General features: G+C 46.6%; 1 long non-coding RNA gene across 1 annotated transcript; it reads left to right on the top strand.

Moving 5' to 3' along the window:
• Positions 1-676: 676 nt before the first annotated feature.
• LOC123612034 (uncharacterized) lies at positions 677-26861 on the top strand. The gene is made up of 3 exons (XR_006719188.2): positions 677-806; positions 1902-2044; positions 26223-26861. It is a non-coding gene; the product is annotated as an uncharacterized LOC123612034 (long non-coding RNA).

The following is a 26861-nucleotide window of genomic DNA, read 5'->3' as shown; positions in this document are numbered from 1 at the left end:
CCATTATACACTTACGGGGGAAAAAAATCTAAAATCGAGATATTCCAAGGTGTTAGCAGGAGGTGTCTCTGGTCTACGGGACCATGGGTGATTTTACTGTTATTCTTGGTCTTAGGAAGAAGGTATAAAAGTGGATCTTGGTTGACTAGTAAGGCCGGCCAATTTTAAGAGGCAGAGACTTCTCAGAAGAGAATCAGATTCCTAAGTGTTGATGTTCTATAGTCTGGAAGAGCTGGGCCCCCACTTAGAATCACAACTTTCTCCTTGCTAGGTTGAAGGTGGCCTTACCCCTCCCCTCTCCGCGGTGCCTGAGTATGAACTCATGGACCTCCTCTATCGTGGGCTGCCTCACGATGCGATCACCTTGAACAGGGTGGCTGCAGGATTTCCACACAAGAGGGCTTACATGTGGATGGAAGGGGGATAGGCAAGCTGGGGGCCTTATCTTGAGGCTGCTAACATCCTATACCTTAGATCATGTTCTTTAGCTAGTTAAAAAGGGAAACATTTTTTTAACAGATGTCTTTCTCACATTTTAGGTAAGATTGTGAAAATATCAGTTGTCTCTGTTAAAGGCTCTCCCTGTTATTACCATAATTTGGAGGTCTGGGGAGAACTAAGAGATTGTGTCTAGCATTGTGTAATCGCGCAGAGTGTTTACAGTGGGAACTGAATGGGGAGAATCAGTTACACAGGTGCTGGATGACACTGAGAAACCAAGCAAAGAGCAAGGAGACAAGTGGAAGATTGGCAGTAGTCAGATATCACTACCATCCTTAGCCTGGAGGGACAGTGGAAGAGAGGAGGTGAGTTAACGCAGCCCAAGACAGAAAAGTGGGGAGAAATGCCCCAGCTTCTCCTTTTCTCCTGTTTTCTTCTGCCAGTGCCTCCCTTTGGCCAAACTCAGCTGTCAGTCAGTCTCGGGGGAGCCTTCCTGCCTGGGTACAGAGCAGGCAGGAGAAGTGGGAGGAGTGGAGCTGAGGTCCGGAGGCCAGGGCTGTGTTCCGTGAACGAATCAAAGACGACCTCTGTGTATTGGCCCCTGGCTGGTTTATTCACTGCAGGCTGGACCCGTTAGCTCAGAAGCTAGCTGACACCAAACTCAAATTTTTACACATCCAGCAATTTATTTAAATAATAAATATTTTAGTTATTTCTAAAATAGCCCAAACAAGCAGTTTTTAAAGCCATTAGAGCCTGCCAGCTTCGCATAGTCTACGAAAGCTCACCTAGCACCTGCTGGCCACGGATAAGACAGAGCCTGTGGCTGTAGGACCCGAGGTGCTGTGGCCCTTTGGAATTCTCTGATGCAGAGACTCCCCAGCTTGCAATACTGTAATATTTCCCTGTTGACTCCCACATGAAGCCCAGGCCTCAGTCAACAGGGGAGACCCGCCATGACTGGCCCATGCCCCTCTTGCTGGGTCATCCTCCTGCCTCTTCACTTCCCCCCCAAACACACGCTCCAGTTTTGCTGGTTACTTACTGTTCCCCAGACACCCGCCCCTGGGCCTGCAAATTTGTCTGTTCTGAACCAGCCCAACCTGCTTATTAGCTGCCACCAATAAACAGGAGCCTCCTTCTCTTCCTGATCCGCCAGCTTCTGACCCTTTGATTCTGTCGCCAACCGGCCTGGACTTTGTCTCTCTCCAGGACTTGGCTGGCAGTCCTCTGTGGCTCTCCCTACTCGTTGTTTAGCTTGACCTTGAGGTTCGCGGCCAGCTTGCCCGGCCCACACGCTGTAGGGGCCCACTCTGGCTCCAGACAAGCAGAGAGATTCTACAGCGCCTGCTTTTTCTCTTTCACCTGGAATGCCCTTTCCTCACTTCTCAGCCAGGGGAGCTTTTCAAGACTTAGCTTGAAGGCCGTGTCCTCAAAGATACCCTTTCCAATGTTTCCAGGAAGAATGAGCCACTCCTTTCTCTGGGCTGTCCTGGTACTCTCTGCAGACTTGGAACTGCCTTTATCTCATTGGTTTGCACAGCACCTCCTCCTTGGGGCCGGGAACTTATCTGAATTGGCCTGCTACTGTGCCAAGTGTTCGGTGAGTGCTTCCTGAGTGTTTATGCAATGAGCGAAGGCTCGCTGACTTCCACTCTGCCCCAGGTTGACACCCTGGGTTCCATATGCTGGTCACCTAGGGAAAGCTAACCACAAACTGCACCACCAGTAACAGAACAAACATTAGAAATGTGCAAATCTTAATGAGGCTGTAGTTCTTTCTTCCTGAATTCATTCAAACCTCTCAGATGAATTTATGGCCCTGCTGCTCGTGGTTACCTCATTAATTATTTTCTGTTCTGCATACTTTGACATCCCTGCTCAACATCACCTGACCTTAGGAATTAGGTCACCTTCTTAGAGTTGTGCACTATCTGAGTAATATTCCCAGAGGACAATTATCATGAGTCCCTCTGCAACTTGTTAATAATTATAAGCAGGAAGAAGCTTAGCAATGTTTAATACATGTATTGTTAAAACCCAGTACATAATCCTTATAGATGAGTAAGCAGACCTTATTCTCACAGTTACTTTCAGCTTTTTCTTTTATTACTCATCTCACTAGAGGGTGAGCTGCGAAAGCGTAGGAGTCTGCATAAGAAGAGGTTACATCTTATCTGAGGGTTGTTTTTGTTGGCTGTACCAGGAAGAGCTCATTATAGGAGTTTTGCTTGGGACCTGATCTCACAGCATGGCCCCTAAGGACAGTGCTGGGCCACAGCCAGGCTCCAGTGAGTACTGTAAAGTCTAAAAGTCATGAGGGGTGTGAAGTGTATACCCAGGTCTCCACTTGAGATGCAATACCCAAACATGAGACAGACACAAATGATGACCAGCATTATCTTGTAACAGACAATGATTTGGTATTTAGGAACAAGGACTAACCTCGGTTTAGAGCTGGGGATATTTGCCATCTGCTGAAATGGCATGAAGCATTTCAATGGTACTTTTAAATTTTATAGTCTTTGTCTCATTGATTCTCATTGATAATAAAGTTATGAACTCTGTTTGAAAGTGAGGGAAACAGAGTTAAGCATTTTGACCAAGATATAAGAAGTAAGGACTTCGCAGGTAGGTTTCCAGCTTTAAGATCTAGTATTTTATACCCAGTGCTAGATTCTGTTTCCTGTGGAGCAGTTGGATGTGCCCGTTGGGTTGTTGTGGCCCAGGTCATGGGTTGTATGCCCAGCTGGCTCACCCAGCCATCTGGAGAAAAGGACTGTGCATTTCGTCTTCATTCCTTCCAGTACACGTGGCTTCACAAATATGTCATTGGTGTTTCAGCAGTCAGACTTTATTGAACATCTGTTTCATGCCAGGCTCTGTGCTTGGTGCTGGAAATGCCGTCTTGCCCTCAAGAAACTCAGAATTTAATAGTCAAGACAAACAAGTAAATACAGTGTAATTAGAACTTTGATAGAGGCATACACGGGTGGCAATGGAGTCAGGCAAAGCATATCTAATTCATAAAGGGGGCTGGGGTCCACAGAAATTTCCAGGAATCTCCTGATCACACAAATCTTGACAACTGCTTAGCTAGGCTAGTCGGAGATAGGTACTGCAGGAAGAGGGGACAGCACGCGGGGACAGGCGTGGCAGTGAAAGAACATGGCATGTCTGGGCAATAGCAAGTGATCCAGCGTGGTGAGAGCTTAGAGTAGGCAAGGTGAGGTGGGAGAGGTCAGCAGGGCCAAACTGAGAGTGGCCTTGGGGCCCATGCTAGAGTTCAACTTTGTCTTGACTGTTTTAATGCATCATGAAGGATTTTAAATTGGGGCGAGGATGTACATTTCATAAAGATCCCTCGGGGAAATCACTTGTACAGGAAGAACAGGTAGGGAGCAAGCCTGGAAGCAGATCCCTGGTACCCCAGCGAGTGGTTGGAGAGGGAAATGAAGAAGACATCAGGAAGGGACAGAGAACATCACTGAAGATGTGACAGACCTTCTGTGTGCCAGGTGTCGTGCGGGGCGCTCTTTGGGTACTGTCTCAAATTGTCACTCCAACACCAGGAGGTGGGTGTCAACCATCCTTCTTTACAGATGATAAAACTGAGTTTATACATGTTGGAGCAGGCGTTTGAACTCAGCCCTTAATTAACTCCAGAACCAATGAGCTTAACCTCTCTCTCACATTGCCATTTGTCAAGGATGGGCCTCATCCAGAATACAGAATGAGGTCTTTGTCTGAGACACAGGGACTCTTCAGACTGGCAGCTCAATTTTTTTCTCCATTGCCCAGTGAGAGAAAAGGGATCGTCTATGTTATAAGCCAGTAAGCGGTAAGGATTCCACACTGGCTTATCTAAAACAAACTGCAGCCTCTGTCTTTCAATGTAGCTGGGACATAACGGGGAAATTCTCGTTTTGCTCGATGGGCCTGGGACTGGTGGAGCTCAGGAACAAGTTGAAGCGATGACTCTCACTTATTCTGATCAACTGCGGCAATCCCCTTTTGGGGGGCTCTCAGGCCATGCTCTGCCACGCCGTGCCCCCAGCTCCATCCAGGGCCTGCAGTGGAAGCAGTTCATGTTGCAAAATGGACTAATGATCCCCTTCTGAAAGTTTAGGACAGCAGCAGACCAAGAGGGAGTGGGATGGAGGTCCTCTCTCCAGTAAATGAAGCCGCAGAATGAAACTGTCAGGAGCTGTTGGTGGCCGGGTCTTCCACCGTGAGAAAAAAGCTGGTCTCCAGAGATGATTAGGAACTTGATCTCCTGTAGGAAGAGGCAGATACTGGCAGAAATGCGGTCTTTGGTTTTCATTGTTTGTGAGGCTCAGCTGCATCCCAGCCTTTCTTACAACTGGATTCTTTTATTCTTCCTTGGGTCCTATAAATGCCCCCAGCGTCCATCTAACACAATCTGTTCTTTGTTTAAACTAGTTTGAATTAGTCCTAACTTATTCACCAGCCTCATCCCAAATCCTCTGAATAGAAATTGGCTCCTGGTTTCAAAAGGAGAATGATTTGGGGGAGATAAAAGGTGACCACTAGGTGCTCAGTCCACCTTAGGGTGAGCACCTACACATAAAGGCTCAGACAGGTGGTAGGGAGGACATGTGTATGCCATGTCTGTGTGCAGCTGCTTTTCAAAAAGTGGGCCTCCCTTAGTAGGGCTCGTTGGCTGTGTAGCCTGTCTGGTACAATAGGTTGGCTGCTTTTGGTTCTCTGTGTTGTGGCTAGACGCCTGAATGAGGTGGGCTTGTAGGGAGGGCTCAGTTATTGCCTTTTCTGGTTGTAACAATTGACTTATTTTCTGTTTTTGTCCAACCTTCCATGTGGGAAATTGGAACTTGCCCAGCAAGGGGCTCGCTGGCGCCTGTAGGCTGGACTGTGTTCCCAGGGGAGCTTCAGGGTTCGTGCAAGTCCATTGCTGGCAGTCATAGCAAGGGAGCAGACTTAGAGTATATTCTCCAGGGATCCGGGAGCAAGACACAAAGCCCAAAGGGTCTCAAACAAGCTGGACACCAAAATGGAACAAAGGTAGACAGTCTAAGAAAGTGGCTGCCAGTGGGACTGGTGTGCCCAAGATTCCCTTTTATTAAAAGACTCCCTTTGATTGATGTACGCTGACCTGAGTATTTAGGTCAGTTTAGATTAAAACATTAGTTACAGGTGGACAATTTTAGCAACCTCCCAAGGATTCGGTTACCTCATGTACAATGAACCATGGACTTGGGGGAGGACCTGGTGGTGGCACACAGAGGAGGCAAAGAGGAGGGTGACAGGTTAAGCAAACATATTCTTGCATGGATCCCTAGTCCCAGGAAGCCGCCTCCTTCCTCTTTCCTTGGCCTTGGAAACTACGCAGCCATGAAATGGAACACAATCGAACAGTGTTCCATTCTATGTCAATTTGTGTAAAAGTGACAGATAGGGAATTTCATACAACATCTTTATTTATCCAAACATTTGGCTCGTGTGGGTGAAGATAACAGCATTATCTGGGCTCTCTGTGGAGGCTCCCCATGACATAAATAGACACAGTTGGCCAAAAGCATGATTTCTGTTCTAATAGCTGTCTGGCACCCACTAATCCAGACAGTTGAATAAATAATGCTTCTCTCTGACATTCACTTTGTCCGGCATGGTGTCTGCGTGTCTGTGTCTTCTCACAGTCAAAGAGTTTAGTTTGTTTTTCTGTCTTTTCTTGATCTGAGCAAATAAAGTCTAGAAATGGTTGTTGAATCAACAGGCCCAGGGGCCCCATGCTGCTTTCTGGTGGGGAAGGAGGCAGCAGGTTGACCCCAGCCGTGATGGGAATCACTCTGGGGGTCCTGAGAAATGGGTTTGACCATCAAAGGAAAGTCAGAGTGAGTTGGTGGGAGGCGGGTGAGGAACTCACTTAGCCAGCCCTCACTTCCCCTGTGGGAAGCACACCCCTGAAGTTCAAAGCGAAGCTCCTTTTGTTTTACCTTGGGCTGTAGAGATAGCTATTTTATAAGCTGAATCAGAGGGAAGGAAGGCAAGGTTTCTGCATTGCCTGGAAATTGAAAGCCAGCCTCTGCTTGATGGTGGTGAGCAATGGGGAGTGCAGGAGAGGTCACGGCCAGCTCCGCTGTCAGCTGTGGAGAAATAGTGGGTGGCTGGCAATTCAACAGGCACCCACTTCTCTCCTCCTTTTCTCCAGAAGCAGGATGTGACACAGGTGGCAGGGAACATTTCTTGGTGTCCTCAAGTCTTTCCCCTACCAGGGCCCCACAGCTGCTGGACAGATTTTCCACCTATCAGATTACATCATGATCCTGATTAGAATTCTTCGGGGATCTTCATCCACTGCAAGACAAGATCCACACTTCTAAGCTGGTGTACGCTTCGCTGGCATCCCGGTGTGACCCCACCTGCCTCTCTAGGTCCCAGCTGAAGAAGGCTCTTGCTGTGTGCCTGTGTGCACGCTGTCCCCTGATCTGGGTTGTTTCTCTCAGTAAACTTTGCTGAAGTCCGTTCATCCTTTAAGACCCAACTCAGAGGGTGTTGCTGAGAGGCTTTTCCTGACATTCCTGACCCTTTGCTCAGGGATACCATTCTCCTTGGGGCTTCTCCTTGTTCATATACTGTCCTTTATTATCTCATGCGATACTTAAATGTCACTTGACTGTCCCCAACCCAAGCCACACTTCCCCAGCCCTCACCAGGTTATGGGAACAAATGAGGTCACATTAATATTTAAAGTCCACTGGCTGCACATCCCCACCAGGATGGTGGCGGGACCTCAAGTCATCTTTCTGGGTCCCCTTCCACCTAGTCTCTTTCAGTGGGTCTTCAGGTGAGGTCTCACGACTCATCACTCTGGGTCACTGCCCATGCTGCAGTGACTCCCCCTGCAGTTCTTGGGAAGCCACAACTACCCTAGCCCCAGGGGATGCTAGTGTCTGGGTACCATGCCAGCTCGAAGGGTGGCCACAGACCTGTCCTTAGTTCTACTTCACTGATAGCTCTGGGAGAATGGGAAGAAAATAGAGAGCCCTCTTGCTGGCTTCTAGACATGGCAGCTCTCAGAACCCAGAGACCCAGATCTTTTCCCATGTTTCCTTACAGGGGCTTCCTTGTCAAATGGCAGAGGCACCTCCCAGCCTAACAGTCGTGGGCCCCTCTGCTCAGAGCCAACTTCCGTCACCACCGTCATCAGGGCCAGCTGAGTGCACAGTTCTAGCAGGCAGTGTCTTCATGAAATACAACACGAATGGCACCCCCCTGGGGTTGTCCAATAGAGTAGCTCTGGGTGTACCTGTTTCCCAGACTTCTTGGGATACAGGTTCTGGAAAGTAAGCCCAGAAAGGCCAGGGGGTTCTTGCCTTTCCCCTGTCCAGGCCCTCCTTCCAAGCTCTCCTTGGATATTTTAGCTCCTAAGTTTTCCCAGCATGCTTGACAGTAGGGTGAGCCTGCCCCTCACCCCCAGATTGGGGTGCCTTTTGGGGCCTAGTAATGGAGTATGTACAGGGTCCATGACCAGCTTCTGTGCCACAGTTACATTTATGTGTCTGTCTCCCCTACTAGACTAAGTGCTCCCTGGGAGCAAGGACTGGGCCTCATTCATCTTTATTTCCCTGGAACCAACTGCTGTCAGTGTTGTGAATGAATGGATGACTGAAAAGCATTAGGTTTAAAAAGCATCAGTAGGTGATTTCTGAAAACTCGCAGCTCTCCCTGTCGTGGTCCTCTCGAGACTTCCCTCTCCTCCATGACTCCCCTGAGAGCCATGCCAGGGTTCCCTCCACCCCATCCCACCACCTCCTTACCGGAGCCAAGCAAGGCTTAGCTCAGTGCTTCTCACCCTTGGCTGCACGTTAGAATCACCTGGGGAGCTTGAAAAACATACGGATGCCCGGACTCCACTCCAGACCAGCTAACTCCAGCTGGGGTTGAGAACTCCACCCCTCCACCCAGGTCACCAGAAAGTTCCTTATGGCACTTGGAGGCCGTAGTCTCTCTCTCTCTTTTTTTAAACACTTTTTTATTGAGTTATAGTCATTTTACAATGTTGTGTCAAATTCCAGTGTAGAGCATAATTTTTCAGTTATACATGAACATACATATATTCATTGTCACTTTTTTTTCACTGTGAGCCACCACAAGATCTTGTACACACTTCCCTGTGCTATACAGTGTAATTTTGTTTATCTATTTTGCATATGCCTGTCAGTATCTACAAATTTTGAAATCCCAGTCTATCCCTTCCCACCCCCTGCCCCCTTGGCAACCACAAGTTTGTATTCTATGTCTATGAGTCTATTTCTGTTTTGTATTTATGCTTTGTTTGTTTGTTTGTTTGTTTAGATTCCACATATGAGTGATCTCATATAGTATTTTTCTTTCTCTTTCTGGCTTACTTCACTTAGAATGACATTCTCCAGGAGCATCCATGTTGCTGCAAATGGCGTTATGTTGTCATTTTTATGGCTGAGTAGTATTCCATTATAAATAGACCACATCTTCTTTATCTAGTCATCTGTTGATGGACATTTAGGCTGTTTCCATGTCTTGGCTATTGTAAATAGTGCTGCTATGAACATTGAGATGCAGGTGTCTTTTTGAAGTAGGGTTCCTTCTGGATATATGCCCTGGAGTGGGATTCCTGGGTCATATGGTAAGTCTATTCCTAGTCTTTTGAGGAATCTCCATACTGTTTTCCACAGTGGCTGCACCAAACTGCATTCCCACCAGACGTGTAGGAGGGTTCCCTTTTCTCCACAGCCTCTCCAGCATTTGTTATTTGTGGACTTTTGAATGATGGCCATTCTGACTGGTGTGAGGTAATATCTAATTGTAATTTTGATTTTCATTTCTCTGATAATTAGTGATATTGAGCATTTTTTCATGTGCCTATTGATCATTTGTATTTCTTCCTTGGAGAATTGCTTGTTTAGGTCTTCTGCCCATTTTTGGATTGGGTTGTTTGTTTTTTTCTTATTATGTTGTATGAGCTGCTTATATATTCTGGAGATCAAGCCTTTGTCGGTTTCATCATCTGCAAAAATTTTCTCCCATTCTGTAGGTTGTCGTTTTGTTTTACTTATGGTTTCCTTTGCTGTGCAGAATCTTGTAAGTTTAATTAGGTCCCATTTGTTTATTCTTGCTTTTATTTATATTGCTTGGGTAGACTGCCCTAGGAGAACATTTTGGAGATGTATGTGAGATAATGTTTTGAGGCTGTAGTCTCTTCAAAAGCATCAGTTGGCGTTCACTGATTCAGCGTCCACAGTACATGTGAAAGTCCAGAGGAGAGTAATAAAAAGTAAGAAGGGAATGAAAAAAAAAGGTTCATGATCTGGATAAGAGCCTGCCCAGTTGTGATATCCTGGGCAGCTCTACTGGGACTATGTACTGTGAGGTATTAGATGGACCCCTTCCCTGGACTTTGGTCCTGAAATCAATTGTTGCCCAATCTTCTGTGGACCTTTTAGTCACCCTGCTCCAGCATGTGACCAGTTCATGGAGGCCCAAACGGCCACTGCACCGCAGAGCCTACTGTTCCCTTACCACACCCTGAAGCCCAGGCTGACTGCCACCCTTGTCAGATCCAGGTGGCCTCTAGTTTAATTGGCAGCAGTGTCCTCCCAGGAGGTTGAGCTGAGGTTGCAGGCTGATTGCCCAAGGCCTTGCACCCACTCTGGGGGGCAGCTGAGTAATCGTGTAACAATTAGGGCACCACGGCCATGGCCCAAGGTCAGGCCCACTGGCTGCTGAGCATGAGAAGCAACTTAATTTTGACTTCTGCTGCCACTGCAGTGGGAGCCCCCGTGGCATTTTCTATTTGGAAATTTACTCATTAACCTTGACATCGTGGCTGTCTCTTCCTTCTGCTGGTGAACCAGGGACTTAATTAAAAACCTTTAACCTTTTTCAAACTTGTGGACATTTTAGTGGGAGCACTTGAACTGCATTCTGTTCAGAGAAGCCAAGTTAAAACACAGTTATCTGTTATTTCTCTTAGGATCACAGAATGTCAGAGGTGGAAGCTTAGATCTCCCACGGGGGTTCTCAAGTGTGGCAACACGTTAGAACTAGCTGAGGAGTTTTAAAAAGTGCTGATGGCCGGGCTGGACTAATTAAACAGCACCACCATCGGTGGGGCTCAGGCCTCGGTGTTTAAAGCCCCCTCGTGATGCTAGCGTGTAGTCAGGCTTGAGAACTGTTCAGTGATTAAAATTCCTTTCATTTTCATATGAGAAAATTAGGACTGAGACGCTCAAGGGCAATTCTGAGCCATGAGCCCTGCTTGGACATCCAGGTGTTGGAGGAGCCAGAGCAGTAAGAGCTGTCAGTTCAGGTCTGCTCTCTCCTGCCACGTACTTTCCTCTGGGCCACCTGCCTGCTCCCACTTCTTTCCCCACCAAGTCCAAGATCTCAGAGGTTCCAGAGTCTCTCTTCTTTCTCAGCCCCCCAAACTCTTCAATTACAGGTCCCGTAGCTGAGCCTGGGCAGAGGGTGCCTTGTCCAGGACCCCACCCCCATCGCCCCCAGCAGGTGACTGGGCCAGGGTTCCATTTGCTGTCCCCATGGCAGGAATCTGCTCAACGTGGCCTGTCACCAGGGGGCTGCCAGGAGGATGGAATTCTGTTCCTACTTAGTCCTTTCCAAAGCTGGAAGTTGGGACATTTAAAACTGTATTAGTTGTAACTTGGGGGCAGTTAGAAATTTGGGGGTTTTGTTGACCCCTTTTTTATTTGGTAGATGCTAAATTGTTGTGATGGTACCTCAGGGGTGGAGTGGTGGAGGGGGAAGGAGTTAACCAGGCTGGGACTGGGGTGAGGCAAGCAAAGGGCCCAGGGTGCAAAGTTGAAGGAGCTGCTCATTCTCCAGGTTGTGCAAAGGCCTCCTTCCATTTTGTATTCTGGGCCCCTTACTTGCCTCACCCTCGACCTGGCCCTGAGGCGAGAAGAGGGAGGGGAGGGGAAGAGGGAAAATTCTAGCTGAAGAGCTAAATCTAGAATTGATTCCAAGTCAAATACAGTTGGAATGCTAACACCCCAGGCCCAGCCTGCCTCAGACACTGAGTCCTGTGCAAAGACCAGTGACCCGGCAGACGGAGAAAGCCCAGCCGAGAGGGCCCTGAGGACACAGGAGTGAAGTTCAGCTTTTTCCCCTCCAGGCTTGCTGGGTGCTACCACCTGCCTCACTAGCCTCCTGGTGCCTCTGGGCAAAGGTGGTCCCTGGAGAGGCAAAGAGCTGAGAATCCTCAGAAGCAGCAAGGCTAACTATTTGTTACTTTTGTTCCTTTGACTTGAGAACTAGCTTCAGAAACAAGCCTGGGTCCTGAGGCTTTGCACCATTGTGCAGGGCAAGGAGTGCGACTTCAGGCCTGGGGAAGGTCTGTCCTCTGTGCCTGGAAATGCTCAACCTCACAGTCCTCTCCAGTCCCAGAGTCCTTGATTAGAGCTCTAACCCTTCATCCAGTGTGAACTGCAAATTCCTTGGGCAGCCAGCACACATGAAGACATACCGGATATCGCTGAGTGCTGGGGTGCGTGCCCTGACCCTTCCCCCCGTGAAGCAACTCCCCGTCCCTCCAGGCTCAGGCAGGGCCCCACCTCTTCCAAGATGCACGTCTAGGTATCCCTCGCCAAGGGAGGACGCTCTCGGCTGTGTGCACTTCACATTTCCTGTGTGGTTATATTACATGTGTTAATGCTCAATATGGGATCCTGGAACAGACAAAAGGAGATTAATGGAAAAACTGGTGAAATTCAAATAAAGTCTGTAGCTTAGTTAATAACAACATACCAATGTTGATGTATTAGTTTTGACAGATTACCCTGGTTAAGTAAGGTGTTTACACGAGGGGAAGCTGGGTGAAGTTCATACAGGAGCTCTTTGGGCTATCTCTGCAAATTTGCTATAAATCTAAAATCATTTGAAAGTGAAAAAAAAATTTTTAATGCATTAGATTCTTTGCTCTATAGTAAAGTTGAAAGACTGAGGCTTTGGAGTAAGAATCTCGACGTAAACACTTACTAGTTTAGGGTCCTTGGCAAATAAATTAACTTGAGTCTGTTTGGCTGTGAAAGGGAGATAATCCGATATGGCCAGGACTGCTACTTGTCCACCAAAGTTGGTCCTCCACTTCTTCCACAGTAATAGGACATGGTTGCCCATTGTAGTTAATTATGGTCAGGTAACTGTTGTGCCAACAGCCAGAGACCTGATCAGACTCTGGAAGCCTGTGATGGAGCCGGGTCATGCCGGACACACCGCTCTAGACAAGAGGGAACTCACATCGTGGGGTCTGGGTGGAGTTTGGAGTAAAGTGGCAGGGATTATGATGATCCACATTAAATCACCTGGGGAGCTTTAAGAAACTTCAGATACCTAGGGCACACCCTGGACCAATACATCAGCATCTCTGAGGGTAGGACCCTGGCGTCCTTTTTTCCAGCTCTCCAGGTGATTGCATTATGCACCAAAATTGAGAATTAGTGAACTTTAAAATTCTTTCCACTGTCAAGTCTCTGGATAGTGCAAAAACCATGTTTTTGGACTTTAAAATGTGTTTCCATATCAACTGATGATGATGTGTTTGGGAATTCAAAACACTCTGAAATGAAGTCTGAAAGTCTCACATTGAAGGGCTGCTATAGGAGGCTTGGGGAAGGTGTTAAATTTCCTCATTCTGACCCCTTCCAAGCCTGCTGTACTCTCTCAGTGGTAGAGCCGGCACAGATTTTCAAATGGAGAGAATCACCAGGTTTCTGAACCAAATCTTTTCTGAATAGCGAGGAGTAATTAAGTGGACTTTGGCAAGGCAATAGAGAGAAAGGAGAATCAGTGAGGTCAAGAAAGAACGTTTACTAAAGCAAATGTGACTATTTGGAGAAGTACAGGCACTACTTGTGTTGTGTGATACACACATAGTGCTTCTGTGCTAGCTGGAAAATACAGAAGACTGCAAAGAAGAACGCTGAAATCACTTGTAATAGCAGTTTTAGAGATGGGGGCTGTCAACATTTCGGCACACTTAATTCCCCTTTTTTAATTTACGCAGAAGTGGGTGGTGGTGAACGGCAAGTTTGGTATCTTGCTTTGCCACTTAGTGTTTTGCACTAGAAGTTGTTGAAATCCTGAATGGCCAAATAATACTTGATCATATTGTTGTTCTATATTTTATGTAACTGATTTTGTGTGTGTATCATCAAATATCTTTCCTTTTAAAATTTCCTTTTATAAATGTCTTCTCTAAATGGATATCTTTGTCCAAAATGCCTTTTAAAGTACCTTTCTGTGTCTTGTGTTTTGTGTGTACGGTGGGTGGGGTGTGTGTATGTGATTGAGCCTCCTTCACAATCAAGGGCTTGTTTCCACATCCAGCAAAAAATCTGCTCAAGCATCTTGTTTGGGAAAGTTGTGCTTGTTTTCTTAGAGAGGTCTGGAGGCCTTAACAAATACCTGTGGCTTCCTTCTATTTATTTCAAATATTTTGGTCCGAAGATTTCACAATTCCATCCTCACCCTGCTAGTCCCTAGGGCTGTAAGAGAAGAAGAAAAATATTTTTTAAAGGGCAGGGATTGTAATGTTTCCTTGGTATGTTCCCCCACAAAGCACTGTGTACACTTAAGGCCCCGTCTCAATAAATGACACAAATATAGATCTTGTGGGGGAGGGCTCTTGCCTGCTGTTTCTCTTGGGGCCCAATATAACTGTTTTGTTCACATGTTTATGTATGGAGGCTGGTTTGTGTTTGAATGAGGCCCAAGTAGAGACGTATTTGCATATTTGAATTAGGACCAAGTAGAGACAAGTAGATATTGCTGTTCACACATAACTTGTTTTTGGAATTTGAGGAAGAGGAGGATGAAAGGCGAAGGGAAGAAGAAGAAAAAGAAGACCGGAGAAAAGAAGGAGACGGGTTGCAAGGGCTCTAAAAAAAACTAGGGCTCAATTTTCTGTGCACCCAGTTCTCTGGGGATCCTGTCAATCTGCAGATTCTGATTCCGTGCGTCTGGGGTGGGGCCTGAGAGTCTGCGTGCCCTAACACACTCCAGGTGAGGGTGAGACTGCAGCCCCATGCACCTCACTTGAGAAGCCAGGTCCTAGCTTGGAATGTACCATTTTAGAACTTGTGCAAAGATGCTCGCTCTCTCACTGAGGCTGTTCTTACAGGCTGCTTCTCTCTCACACTTGTTAATTCCCTCCTCGGTCACTAATAATGCTTTTTTGTTTTCATGTCATTTTTTACAAAGCGTCTCTCAACTTTGCATAGGAGTCATCTTTACTCCCAAAGTCCCTCCAGTAGATTCTCCTTCCCCTCCAGAATGATTTTTATTTCTCGATTTTCTTCCCAGTCCTTTCCTGGCTTGACATTTAGTATTTACTCGTTGAGGCAATTCTTCTGTCTCCTCTACCACACCAGGTTTTCTCCCCCTAGAGACTTCAGTGCACAGTCCTTGCACTAACAGGAACAGGCTTCCACCTTTTGTTTCTGGTCCCAAAGCAAAATTACAAAATGGAATCTCCTAGTGGTAGATGAATTTAGATGCGACTCAATTTACAGCCTCGGTGGACAGCTTTTCTTCAGCCCAGACCACTTCTTCATGCAGTAATATCTGCCACAGTATATGGTTTCCAGAAAGTCTGAAGGAAGACAGATGTTTTCCCTAGAATGCAGTTTCTGTGTCACTGTGGTAAATAAGAATTTTCAGACTCGCAGTCGATGAAAACCTTTAAAATTCTCTTTGGATGAGACTAATCACCAAGGGTTCCTTAACCTCCCTGTAACCTAGAATCTTACAAGGCTTGTTGCCCAAATATTTGGTTTCCCTGCCTGAAAACAAGGATCTGTTTGTGAATCACTGACCACACATCGTAATGCCTAACACCATCCCTTTGAACCCACTGGGGACCAGTAAATAGTGATTAAGCTGACAGAGCTGGAACAAACCTTTCCAGCTCTGAGTCTGTATTTAACTTATGAAACTTTAACACTGTTTTGGCGATAACCTCATTATATCATTCACAGTGTGTCCATTTGAAGACAATACAGTATTATTCAGAAGGTGGCTTAGTACCATTCTATCAAATGGAACTTTTTATTAACTGGTGTCTTGACAGATCTATGGTGTAATGCTAAAGAATGTCTGTAATGAGCCTGAAGCACTTGCTGAAAGACGTTCTGAATCATCACAGAGAGATGCAATTCTTGCTTCATATATTTTGGTGTTAAATATATTAGAGTTTCACTCTTGGGAAATCGGTCAGCGTATGCCTAACAGTACCTTACACTGGCAGATCGATTTCCAAATTTATTTAGTATTTTAAACAAGAATACTTTATCATCCACATTCTGAAGCGGAAGGAATTGAGATGAAGTGACTCGCCCAAATCCCACAGGAGGCAATCAGTGAAAAAGTGAGGACCCCAGACCCAGGTCTCCTGTTTCCTTTTATGGTTGTTCTTTATTTGGTTAACCCGAAACACCCACTTCTCTAACAACTACGAATGATAAAGTCAACTGAATGTTATCCTGGCTCTAAAGTGTGACTATAAGCTAAAGAGACAAACTTGGTTTTACTTCCATGTATGCTGTGACAGAATTTGCATATCCAGAATTCACGTGGACGTTGTCCTTTAAAGTAATTTGTCTCAGGATGATACATTATCTATTACTTTGTTTTCCTTCTCACATTATTTGTGAGTTGAACAAGGAAAAGAAAGTGTCTTGTTACTCCAGAGTCACACCGAATTTCAGTTCAATTCGATTCAACAAACATTGGTTAAGGACCCATCAGGTGCTGTGCACAGTGCCAGACACTGAAATATGGAGGCTAAGACACGGTCCTCTCTGCCTAGAGGATTTACAAACTCGTAAAATAGGTGAGTCTAATACAGTGGTGCTGAGGCTACTGTAGTGGCCCAAGGAGGGCATGGTCAGCTGGAGGAGGCAGATTGGTGGGGAGGGAGCAGCTGATTCTTCAGGATGCGGAGGGAATTCCCAGGCATAGGAAGGGCAGGGACTATTCCTGGGTGAGGAAAGCGGACAGGTGGTCAGACCACCAGGTCACTCCAGCCTCTAGCAGTCTGGACACCTGAAGGTGAGTGTCTGGAGGTCCCAACAAGAGATAGGGCTGAACTAGGTCCCATGTATCACCCTAACGGGCAGCATAATTGGAGGTGACCCTTTGACAGGGAGAAGCCAAAGAAGGATTTTAAGTTGGAGAGTAACCGTGAGCTCAGTGGTTGGCAATTTTAGCTTTTGACCCTCGTGGGCATCCCTCCTCCTCTTCTCTCATTGGTTATCTTTGTCCTCCGATGAGATGTACTTTCTGCTCTCCAGGTAAATAATCAGCCACCTCCAGCAAAGCCCCTGGGAGCCATCCTCGTCAGGGGCCCCGCACGCTCCCACTAGAGAGACTGAACGATTTTGAGTCCCAAATCATATTTGCCTGCTTTACTTACCAGACCTGACCTAAATATTGTCAACCGCAATACTTTATAGTCAAGATAAAAGAAGTAGAGATTTTCCACGAAATGAAGTGTGAATCTTGGCACCAGATGCTTAGACAGTCTAAGTTTTGGGTTGTGTCCATCTTTGGTGTTGCAAGAATGGTGAATTGTAGAGATGAGTAGATTTGAGTTATGACTCCAGGAGGAAGTTGTTGTCTGCTTTCTGGCTGGCTGCTGAGCAGCAGGTGAACTAGCAGCAGAAACAGAAATGTCCTCTGTCTTTCCCTGTCCCCATTGGACCCGGCCTTCTCACACCAGCTCCTGGAGGAAGAGGAATATCTAGGCCCCCCTTGATGCCTAAATGACTCCTTTCTTGGCCATGTCGAGGCCACAGAGGCTTTATTGAAAGGTGCTCTGGCTCCTCTCCCAAGTAGACAGTTTCTTGTGTCTGCTCTTACCTCTGTCTTCCTAGTTTGCCTCCTGAGGGTCTAATCCAAGCCCCTGAAGCCACTGATCACCAGCTGTCACTTGGTTTACAACTGCGGGGCAGCGGCGGTGGGGGGTGGGGGAGGGGAGTCTTAAGATGAGGCCAGAAGGATTACTCTCCTCTGCTCCAAGAACAGCACTTGGAGGGACATTCCACCCTCGCTCAGCCACCCCCAGTCCATTCCTGCCTGGCCCAGCAGAGAAACAGTCAACACATGCCATATTTGCAAACTGTTAGGTGACTAACAAGAGCCATCTCACTCCGTTTGGCCTAATAGCCTAATACCTTCTTTGCACTTAGTTGAGGATCATCCAGCACATCAGCAAAGTTTACACAATACACAATCATCAGTGAGGCGTGTGGTGCATACGAGGTGCCTTTATTTCACAGGCTTTCAGAGTTCTGCAGACTGTATCATTTCAATCAGCTAAGTTGTTGAAGTAGAAAGCTCCGCACCCACCTCCCCAGGGGCAACACAATAATTTATAATTTAAAGAATATGCAGATATAATCCTTATCTACCTGTGCTCCCTTCACTAATATTTTAATTATCTTTGATTCTTCCTTTGAAGGATGAAAAATTTAAAAGCACATGCTTCATATTTCTTTTGAGCCTTTTATCTTGTGCCTTTCTTGTCTTTGCTGACATTTTTAGAGAAAAGTATTAAAAACTGTCATTATCCATACTGTGGGCTCCCAAAGGGGAAAGAGGGAAAGAGTTGCAACTGATGTTGAGTTGAGGGTGGACAGGAACTAGCTGGGGGTGGGGAAGATGGCTGCAGACCCATCCCCACCGGGAGCAGAACCCATGGTCCAAACCACTGAGCTTGGGGAGGGAGCTGAGTCTGAGCCAGGCCAGGCTGGCTAGGGGTGGATTCTATCTAGGTTGAGCAGGCAGGGCACAGGGTGGGATTTCTAAGGAGAGTTTGGGTGCTCTGTGTGTATCCCACATATTTATCCAAGGGTCCATTTGTCCTGGGGAAGAGACTAGAATGAACAGGGCCCCAACCAATGGGACAAGAGTTCAGGGTAGGGCTCTGGTCCCAACAGGGAGCCAGAGAAGAAACTGGAGCCAGAAATGATGGCAGAGGACAGTCAGAAAGATGGGACACATGTGGGGGTGGTGATGATGATCCTTCCCAGAGAGTCTTTGCTCTTTGCGGGGGGTGTAGCTAAATCTCCATGCCACGTGTGGGAGCACTCCAAGGTGATGATTAATTCCATTCAAGTCACAAAGCAAGTCAGAGGTGAGGCAGAAGCAGGCGTTAAATCTCTTTGCTCCTAGACTCTGTCTCTCTCTAAAATGACAGGCAGCATTGGAGAGCCTCGATCCCTCTTCCATTCAGCTGGGATCAAAGAGCTGGTTATAATCTCCTGCAGCAAAAAGTGTCAAGAAAATGATCAAAAGAGACATGATACTACCAGTCATTCTTTTCTCATCTTTTGGTCTCTTTTCTAACATCTGAAGCATACGGTTTAGAGAAGATACTATGAGTGGGATGGTCACAGTGCAGGGCTTGACAAATAGCATCACCACCCTCACTCTCCCGCTGCCTGATTCCAGAGGTACGGGTAACTCTTCATTGGCAGACTTTGCTCAGGATCCAGAGTGGGCCTCGTACCCGGATGCTGGTCATGGGATCACATCTCTGCGGTCACCTGAGCACACTAGCTGTTGTGGGTCTTGTGGCTCATTTTTTACTGTGTTTGAAAGTGGACCAGACAGGCTTTGACATAGGAAATAAATGACACTCTTCTTATCACTCTGTGTCTTAGGTCAGGTACCCTAGAAGCCAAGCCCCAGGCAGGGACTTAGGTGCTCATGTCTTGGTGGGGCAGTGCTCTCGGAGAAAGGGAGTGAGGGAAGCTGAATGAGACAGAGGAAGAGGCTAAGCAAAGATGCCATCTCAGCTGGAGTCAAACTTCAGTTGGATCCCAAAGCAGCAGCCTGGATTTAAAAATTGTGAATCACCATGTTGTACACCTGAAACTTATATAATACTGTAAATCAACTATACCTCAATGAAAAAAAAAAAGGAAAACAAAAAGTATAGATTGCACCACAGAGCTGATTTTACCTTGAGACAGGACTGCAGCCTTTTGTTACAGGGAGGGGGACCCCTCAGATGTCAGGTAGCTGCTCCGGATGAGGGTGGTGGTGCAACCTCCAGGACGAGGGGCTCCATGCAGCGAAGGGCAACTCTTCAGAGAAACGGAAGCTGTGAGCTCTTCACAGTCACCCAGGAGGACACTGACAGTGTCCATCTACTACACAGGGATGAATGTGATCAGTAAGCCATAGAGATGCTTACTGTATTCTTGCTTCCTGGTAATAGACTGAGCAGCCATTATTAGGAGACTGATCTAGGTTTTGTAGGTCCTGAAGCTTATTACAGTTTGGGGGTCCCTCCTTAAGAAAAAGAACGCAAGAGTGAATTCAAAGTTAGGCTCATAGCCTGTGCAGGTGGCAAGTCCTAAAGGTAAAACTTCACTAGTCTTGTCAGTCTCTGGATATTTAAGCTCCTTTGTGCAGAAGAGAAAACTGAGGTTCAGAGTTTAAATGAAATTGCCCAAGAACATCAGTCAAGGAAGTGATTGGAGCCAGAGCCCGTGTTTCTGGTTCATAGTCTGCTTCTGTCTTACCCAGGACTAAGACCCAGACTCCTTGTCATCTCCTTCTTATACCATCAGATCATTACACTTGCAATGGTTTCTTTAAGATCTGTCTTCCTTACTATACTCTGTGGGTGTATTTGGCCTGTTTCTCGCTGTTCCCCAGCACCTAGCTCAGTGCCTTGCGTATGATTGGTGTGTGAGAAGTGTTTATTGGATGAATGGATGAATAAATGAAAGAATGAAGAAAATCAATTTCTTTCTTTGAATTACAGCTTTTCAAGTATTAAAATACAGCTGTTAGACTGTCTCTCCGATTCGATAGCTTGTGTTTTTTTTCTAATAGGCTAATTACCCTTCAACAGTCCCTTGCATTTTCCAGACCTACCTAGATTTGTCAACTTCCCTCACCGGTATCCCTATTAAACTGTGGCTCTTACAAGTGTTCCCAGCACCGCAGATGAGGCCTCACTAGTATGGAGCAGAGGGTAGGATCATCTCGTGGACACCATGAGCCTTTTTCAAAAAGAAGGCCCCATGAGTTCCTTTCAGTATTTACATGGAGAAAGTGAGGGAGGAGGAGTTTCCAGGACCTGGTGGCTCCTACTGGGGAGAAGCAGATTGCCCTATCACTGGATTTGGAATCAGACATATCTGAGCTTGCATTTGGGTTCTACCACTTGCAACTGTGATTTTATAAGTGACTTACTCTTTCTGCCTTTTAGATTCAGCATCTGTAAACTGGAAGTAATACCATAGGGCGGGCGTAAAGGTGAAATGAAATGATGGATGTAAATTACCTGAGATGTTTACTGACCTGTAAATAGTAGACATGACTCTGTGAGACGTGAATTCATGGGAGCTAGAATATTTTTCATAATCTTTAATTAGGGTAATATCAAAGAAATCAGGTAGATTCAGGACAGATTCCCACTTAATTAGAATATAGGATAGTTAAAGCATGCAAATAAATAAACACTAACTTTCACAGCTTTGGATGTGAAAATAATCAATATATATTCTGCATTCAAAAAGCAATGTGTATAGCAATTATAAGATCGCCTAGGTCAACATGATAATACTGTTTGAGATTTCCCAGAAGTTTTTGTAATATAACCTGTGTAGGTCAGGTAAGCCTGAGTACATCCAGGGGTGTACAGGCAGGACGATATATAAGGTGCCATGCACTTGGGGGGTTTTGCTGCTCCCAGGGGCTACAGATTAGGCCACAGAAGTGTCTCATATAATTTCTAGTCGACGGGAGGTAGAGGACAGCACAATGCTCACACCAACTTCAGAGCCACCAGAAGAGCAGAAATAGTATAAAATTGGAGAATGTAGAGGCCTGTTTCCTGGCACTGGTTTTCTCCTCTTCCTCTGCACTTGACCCCTAGACTCAAATCCATGTTCGGAGAGCTCTGACAAGTGCTTGCCAAGGGCACCTAGAGCTGGCTCCCTGACCTGTGCCTTCCAGCACATTGACTGGAAAGAACTGCTCCAAGCCTCAGGCCCCAGTGAGACAGTGGATGTTTTCAGCTCCTCGGGGCCCATGCTCCAAGGTACCCAAACCGAACCAGCTGAGAGAAGCCAGCTGTTGGTTGTCCTATTTGCTGACAGAGGACATGCCATTAGCAGCTCATTGGTGTTATAAGGTCTATGGAGAATAAAGACATGAGCTTGAGACTTGTCCCTCTCCCGTTTATGTCACTGGCCTGCTCATCTTGCGTGAGTAGAAATTACGGGTGGCATGCTGTTTCTCCAACACCTTCTAGCCTTTCCTGGTTTTCATGCAGTAAGGCCATTTCTTTTAAGTATCTCCCTTTCAAAGCTCCTGGGGGTTGGGGGTGGGGGAGCATGTGGGTATTTGCTCTCCATTCACCTCTTTGCAAAGTTACTCTCTGCTTGGCCTTGGAGAAGTTTCTTCAGGGCCACAAAGGTGTAGGGAGGGATGGAGGAATGGGTGTGAGTGGGGGCTAATGGGCAGGAGAAGCATAGGAGGTAAATAAACTGGGTTTTCAAGATCCTGGAACTTTAGTATCTTATTGATTCAAAATGCAATTTTTATTGTCCAGATTGCATACCGAAGATCAATCCCTTGAAACAGAAGTGGGCTATTCACTGAGGCTGAGATGGGAGCCAAAGAGGGAACCTCATCTTTGGAACTTTCTTAATTTTCCTTTTTGTGCATCCCAGGGCTGCAACCAACAGCTCCTCCAATGTTACATTTAATGAGGCATCTGACTAGGAACTTTAGAGAAGGAATAACCCCAAAGCCAGTTGCAAAGAACTCCAAAATTAGAATGTGCCTGTTCAGAGTTTTGTCCATGGCATGTGACACGGCTTGCTACCACCAAAAAGGAACAGGAAAACACAAATTGATTTCTCTCTTCCCTTGAAACAAATAGCACACAAACAGGGGGTACAGTGAGAAGGTCTGGACTTTCTCTCTGTGCTAACTCTCTAACACTGACCAGGATCAGTGAGACGGAACCCACTCCCATCAGCAACATGCAAGCGACGACGGGAGTTACCTTCTTACCTAAAAAGAAGGATTGGGATTAGGAACAACTGAAGTGTGAGTGTATGGGAAATAGGACTTAAGGTGACATCAAGGGCATGATCCCTATGGAATGGCAACCTCCCTCCTCCCCACATTTCCATTTCTACCGCTGGTAGGACTGAAACAGGCCATGTGGCCAAAATGTCACACCAAGAGCCCTTCTTCTCTCAGCACTCCTTGGATAACAATAGAGTAGTAGGAGCCAGTGTTTATTGAGCACATTCATGAGCTTTATCAATATGTGTTAAGAGCTTAATCAGTATTATCTCACTCATTTCTCACTATGAGTCTTTGTGGTGTCATCATTTTTTAGATGTGGAAACTGAGGCTCGGAGGTTGTCACTCACCCAAGATTGCACAGCAGATTGAAATATAATTCTTTGACTTTCTCTAAATGTCCTTATTCACTCTGGCTCTGATCAGCTTTTTGTTGTTGTTATTTTGGTCCTCTGGTCCTTTTCTGAGGTTTCCACCTTAGCTGCCTGTTAATTTCATTGGCATATCTTTAAATTCAAGTGGATGCATCAGGGTAAATCTACCAGATTGTAAACTCAGTGAGAATAAGGAATTTTGCCTCTCACGTTCATGGCCATGTCCTCTGATGCACAGTGCATGTTCGTTTGTCATATGAACTATTTGTTATTTAATGAGTGATATGTCTACAGAAACTCAGGTCCAGGGTTTTGCTTTTGGGCTGAGGCCATGCTTCTTGAAGCTCTGGCTTTGGGTTGGCTGTCCATGGGAAGAGTCCTCTGAGGTTTGAGCATCTGGGCAGGCGTTTCCCTCGGGACACCCCCGACAGGACCACAGATGCAGGATCTATGCGGAATATGTGGCTGGGTTCTGAAGACTGCTTGCAGGAATGCACAAAATCCCATAAGGTGGCATCATGGTTCAAGAGATGTATGTCTGTCCTTGGTATTAGGACCAGGATGAAATTTCTCCTGAGGGTCCTCATACAGAGGGTCTTGCATGATGAATACACTGTGTCTTCAATAACGTCCATACAGAAGACACCATGGAGATAGTCTGTGGCTCTTCCCTAGGGCTACGCTCAGTAGAGGTGGATGTCAGTTTCTGGAAGCTCAGTCAGAAGTCATCAGGCCCAGCCCTGAGGCAGCCCTCCCCCTGTTTTAACCATCCCTTCTCCCTGGCTGACTTACTGTAGGGGTTTGCCCTCTGCGAGTGTTGGCCACCCTGGGGAGACTTCATTCTTTGATTGTTCTAAGAGCAACACTAGAAATTTAAACATAAGCTCTCAGCCACCCTGTGCCTTCTCTCTGACCCATTGCTTATCCCGAAATATGCTGGACCTAAAAAACCATTCCACTTGGAGGGAGCCCAAAGGAATGAAAAAGGTCTTACTGCTTTCTAAATAAGATGATGGAAAAATGCAAAACAACCCAGCAACAGCCACCCAGTTTGAAGCTGGTACCCTTTGTTTTGATGCAAATTTAAGACAGCCACTTCTCAGAAAAAAGGGGCAGTACAGGACCTGGTCCCCAAGAAATGCAAATTGTCATTCTCTCTGGTGTGCTTTGCTGATGTGGCAGGGTTTTGGAAAAGCCAGTTTTTTAAAACTAACACTTCTAAAATTCTGGTGCCCGTGGGGAGTCTTACAATTTTCTTTGGAGTGGCAAAGTAAATTTCAGACCTATCATTTTGTTATTTAAGATCCCCAAATCTAGAGCCAGAATAATTAGGGATGCTGGCAGAGTTGTAGGGAAAAAGCTCTTTCCCAAGGCCTCATTCTGTTCCAGCAAGCCTGCCAGTTCTGCCTGTCCATCCAGAGAGAGATTGTGTAATTTCCAACACCCCTGGGAAACTACCAACCCCTCCTGAGCCTGCCTCCAACTTCAACCTGGTCCGGCAGGTCCCCCAGACAAAGAACCACTCCATCGTCCATAGAACTAGCTTGGGCCACATTCTGCTGGATTTAAAGCTATAAGCCACCCACCTCCTGGCACAGGTGGCTCAGAAGTAACCCTTTTCTCATTTGTGTGAGTCAGGATTTCTGAGCTGACCAGTGTTGTGTCCCCAAAGAGGATAGCACCGGGAGCATGACATTGGATTACAGCCTGGGAAATGTAGGTCCCACTAAAGGAAGAGTCCTGGCCAGGGCAGGTGATGGACACCAGGGTGGGATTGCTGGTCCCTGAAGGAGGCGGTGCAGGGCATCTGGCAGTTCTGACAGGTCCTTGAGCAGCGGGATGTAGACTGGACTGCCTCTAAGTTATAATCTAAAGGAGGTCAGGACAGCCCTGACTCCAAGTATTTATCTGTTAAATGTGTCCACTGGCAGGACTCGATTTCTTATTGAAAGCTGTTGGGCTTTAAAGAGTGCGCTATTAGAATGTAGCTATCTTGAGGAGGGTTCTGCCTTAAACATGACTGGTTTTCTAGTACTGATCATTACGAACAGGGAGGAAAAGGCTTGGGGGCCAGGGACGGGTCACCAGCTGGGGCAAGGCTTGGACTGGAAGAGAAGTAGGAGGGGAGATTGGGAGAGAAAGAAACATTTTGTTTCTGGACTACACTGCCTTCCGGTGCCACTAGCAGGAGAAAACAATGTCTAAAGATCCCTCTGTGCCACCAGTGGGTTGAGGACATACCAGGTTGAGGGAAAGGAGGAGAAAAAGAGAGAAGGAGCAGAGAAAGGAAAGGGAGAAAGAAGGTGTCAGGTAGGGTGGGTGGGGGCCAGCCATTTGTAGAAGTTTGGAGGAGGGGCACGCCTGGTTGTCACCCCAGCCATCGACGGCCAACTGTGGGCCAGTGGAGGTGTCAGAAGGTGTGCGGGCAGTGTGATGGAGTGAAAGTCGTCCCAGGCTGGAGGTCAGGGGTTCTAGTTCTGTAATAACTGCCTGGATGACCTCTGGGGCTTTTTAGCCAGAATAGGAGGAGGGTGGCCCTAGGGTCTCAAAGGTGGCTTCCAACTGGAGCAGTTCTCATGCTGGGAAATGGTAATGATTTTGAAAGCCCCATAATTCCAACACCACTGGGGATCCACCCTTGTCCAGAAGACATCCTAATGAACCCTGAGGAATGGCTAAGCTGTAGCGCCTCGGCACCCCTAGTTCCCAACACTGAGCCTCACTGTTGCCAGAAAGTTTATAGGAGAAGTGCTTGGAAACTGCCACTGGTCTTAATTCCTTTCTTTAACCTTGAGATAAGAATGCCTTTGTTCGAGTCTCAGGCAAGTCTCAAGTTATGTAACTCACTTTTATTAAAACTCTCCCTGACTGTTTTATATTCAGCCTTTTCGCTGCCCTGGTTTGTGGCTTTAATTGAATAGGTGCCCTTGTATTTGTGCTAAGTTTTTTTGGTCTTTCTCTTTCAGATCGTGACAGGATAATCACACTGGTTTGTTTAGTAAACACTGAGGCCAGCTCTGCAATCCAGAGGCCAGTGACCGAGCTGGGAAAGCTTTATTCCTCTTGCAGGATGTCAGGAAAAGCTTCCAGGGGACAAGCCCTCACTAGGCCAGACCCCCTTAGAGAAGCAGACAAATTCCTGCTGGTTTGTTGAGCAAACACTGAGGACAAGATTCGTGTATCATTTACGCCTCGGAGAGGTCATCCCTGACACCCTATCCAAACTAGTTTCCTTTCCCCATCTGTAATGCTCTTAAAATGGTCTTTATAACACTTACTACTGTTTGAAGTCATCTTATTATTTTTGTTTAGAATGACTGTTGGGCTCGACCTTGCACTGGAGTGTGAGCTCCCCCCAAGAACAGGGGAGCTGAGAGCCCACCGCCACACCTCGGGAGAGCCAATGCACAACCATGAAGTCAGCAACCACTCACTGAGCTTCTAGTGTGTACTGGGTACTGGGCTTGCTGGGATGGACGCTTCTGTAAAAACTAAATAATTAAATAAAAATGAATGCGTTACATGCTTGGAGGTCTATTGGCATAACTAGAAATTTCCTCAAGCCGTCATGTTCTCTTCTGCCAAGAATTTGGGAGGCTCACCCACTGATTCACCTCCTGCTGTGGTGCTAGGTACTGGGACGGGCAAGAGAGCGCCAGCAATGAACAGAACGTGTTCTCAGGGAACTCAACGGTCCAGTATGGGATGGCCAGGGGAGAGCAGACATGTACGTGAGAACCCTAATGTGTGAGGTTGAAGCCTTAATCAAGTGATACACGCAGTGTCGTGGGAGCAGTAATTAGAGGAAGAGGACAAGAAGACTTCTGCTTTACGGAGCAGGAGGGTTCGGCAGGAGTTGGACAGGAGAAGACGGGGAAGAGCATTCAAGGCACGAGGAGCAGCCCGTGCGAAAATACGGAGCCAAGAGAGGATTTGTGTGTGGCTGGAAGA

Source organism: Camelus bactrianus, chromosome 15, assembly GCF_048773025.1.
Source record: "Camelus bactrianus isolate YW-2024 breed Bactrian camel chromosome 15, ASM4877302v1, whole genome shotgun sequence".
NCBI lineage: Eukaryota > Metazoa > Chordata > Mammalia > Artiodactyla > Camelidae > Camelus > Camelus bactrianus.
Note: the sequence above shows the minus strand (reverse complement) of the source record. Positions and strands in the feature narration are given on the sequence as shown.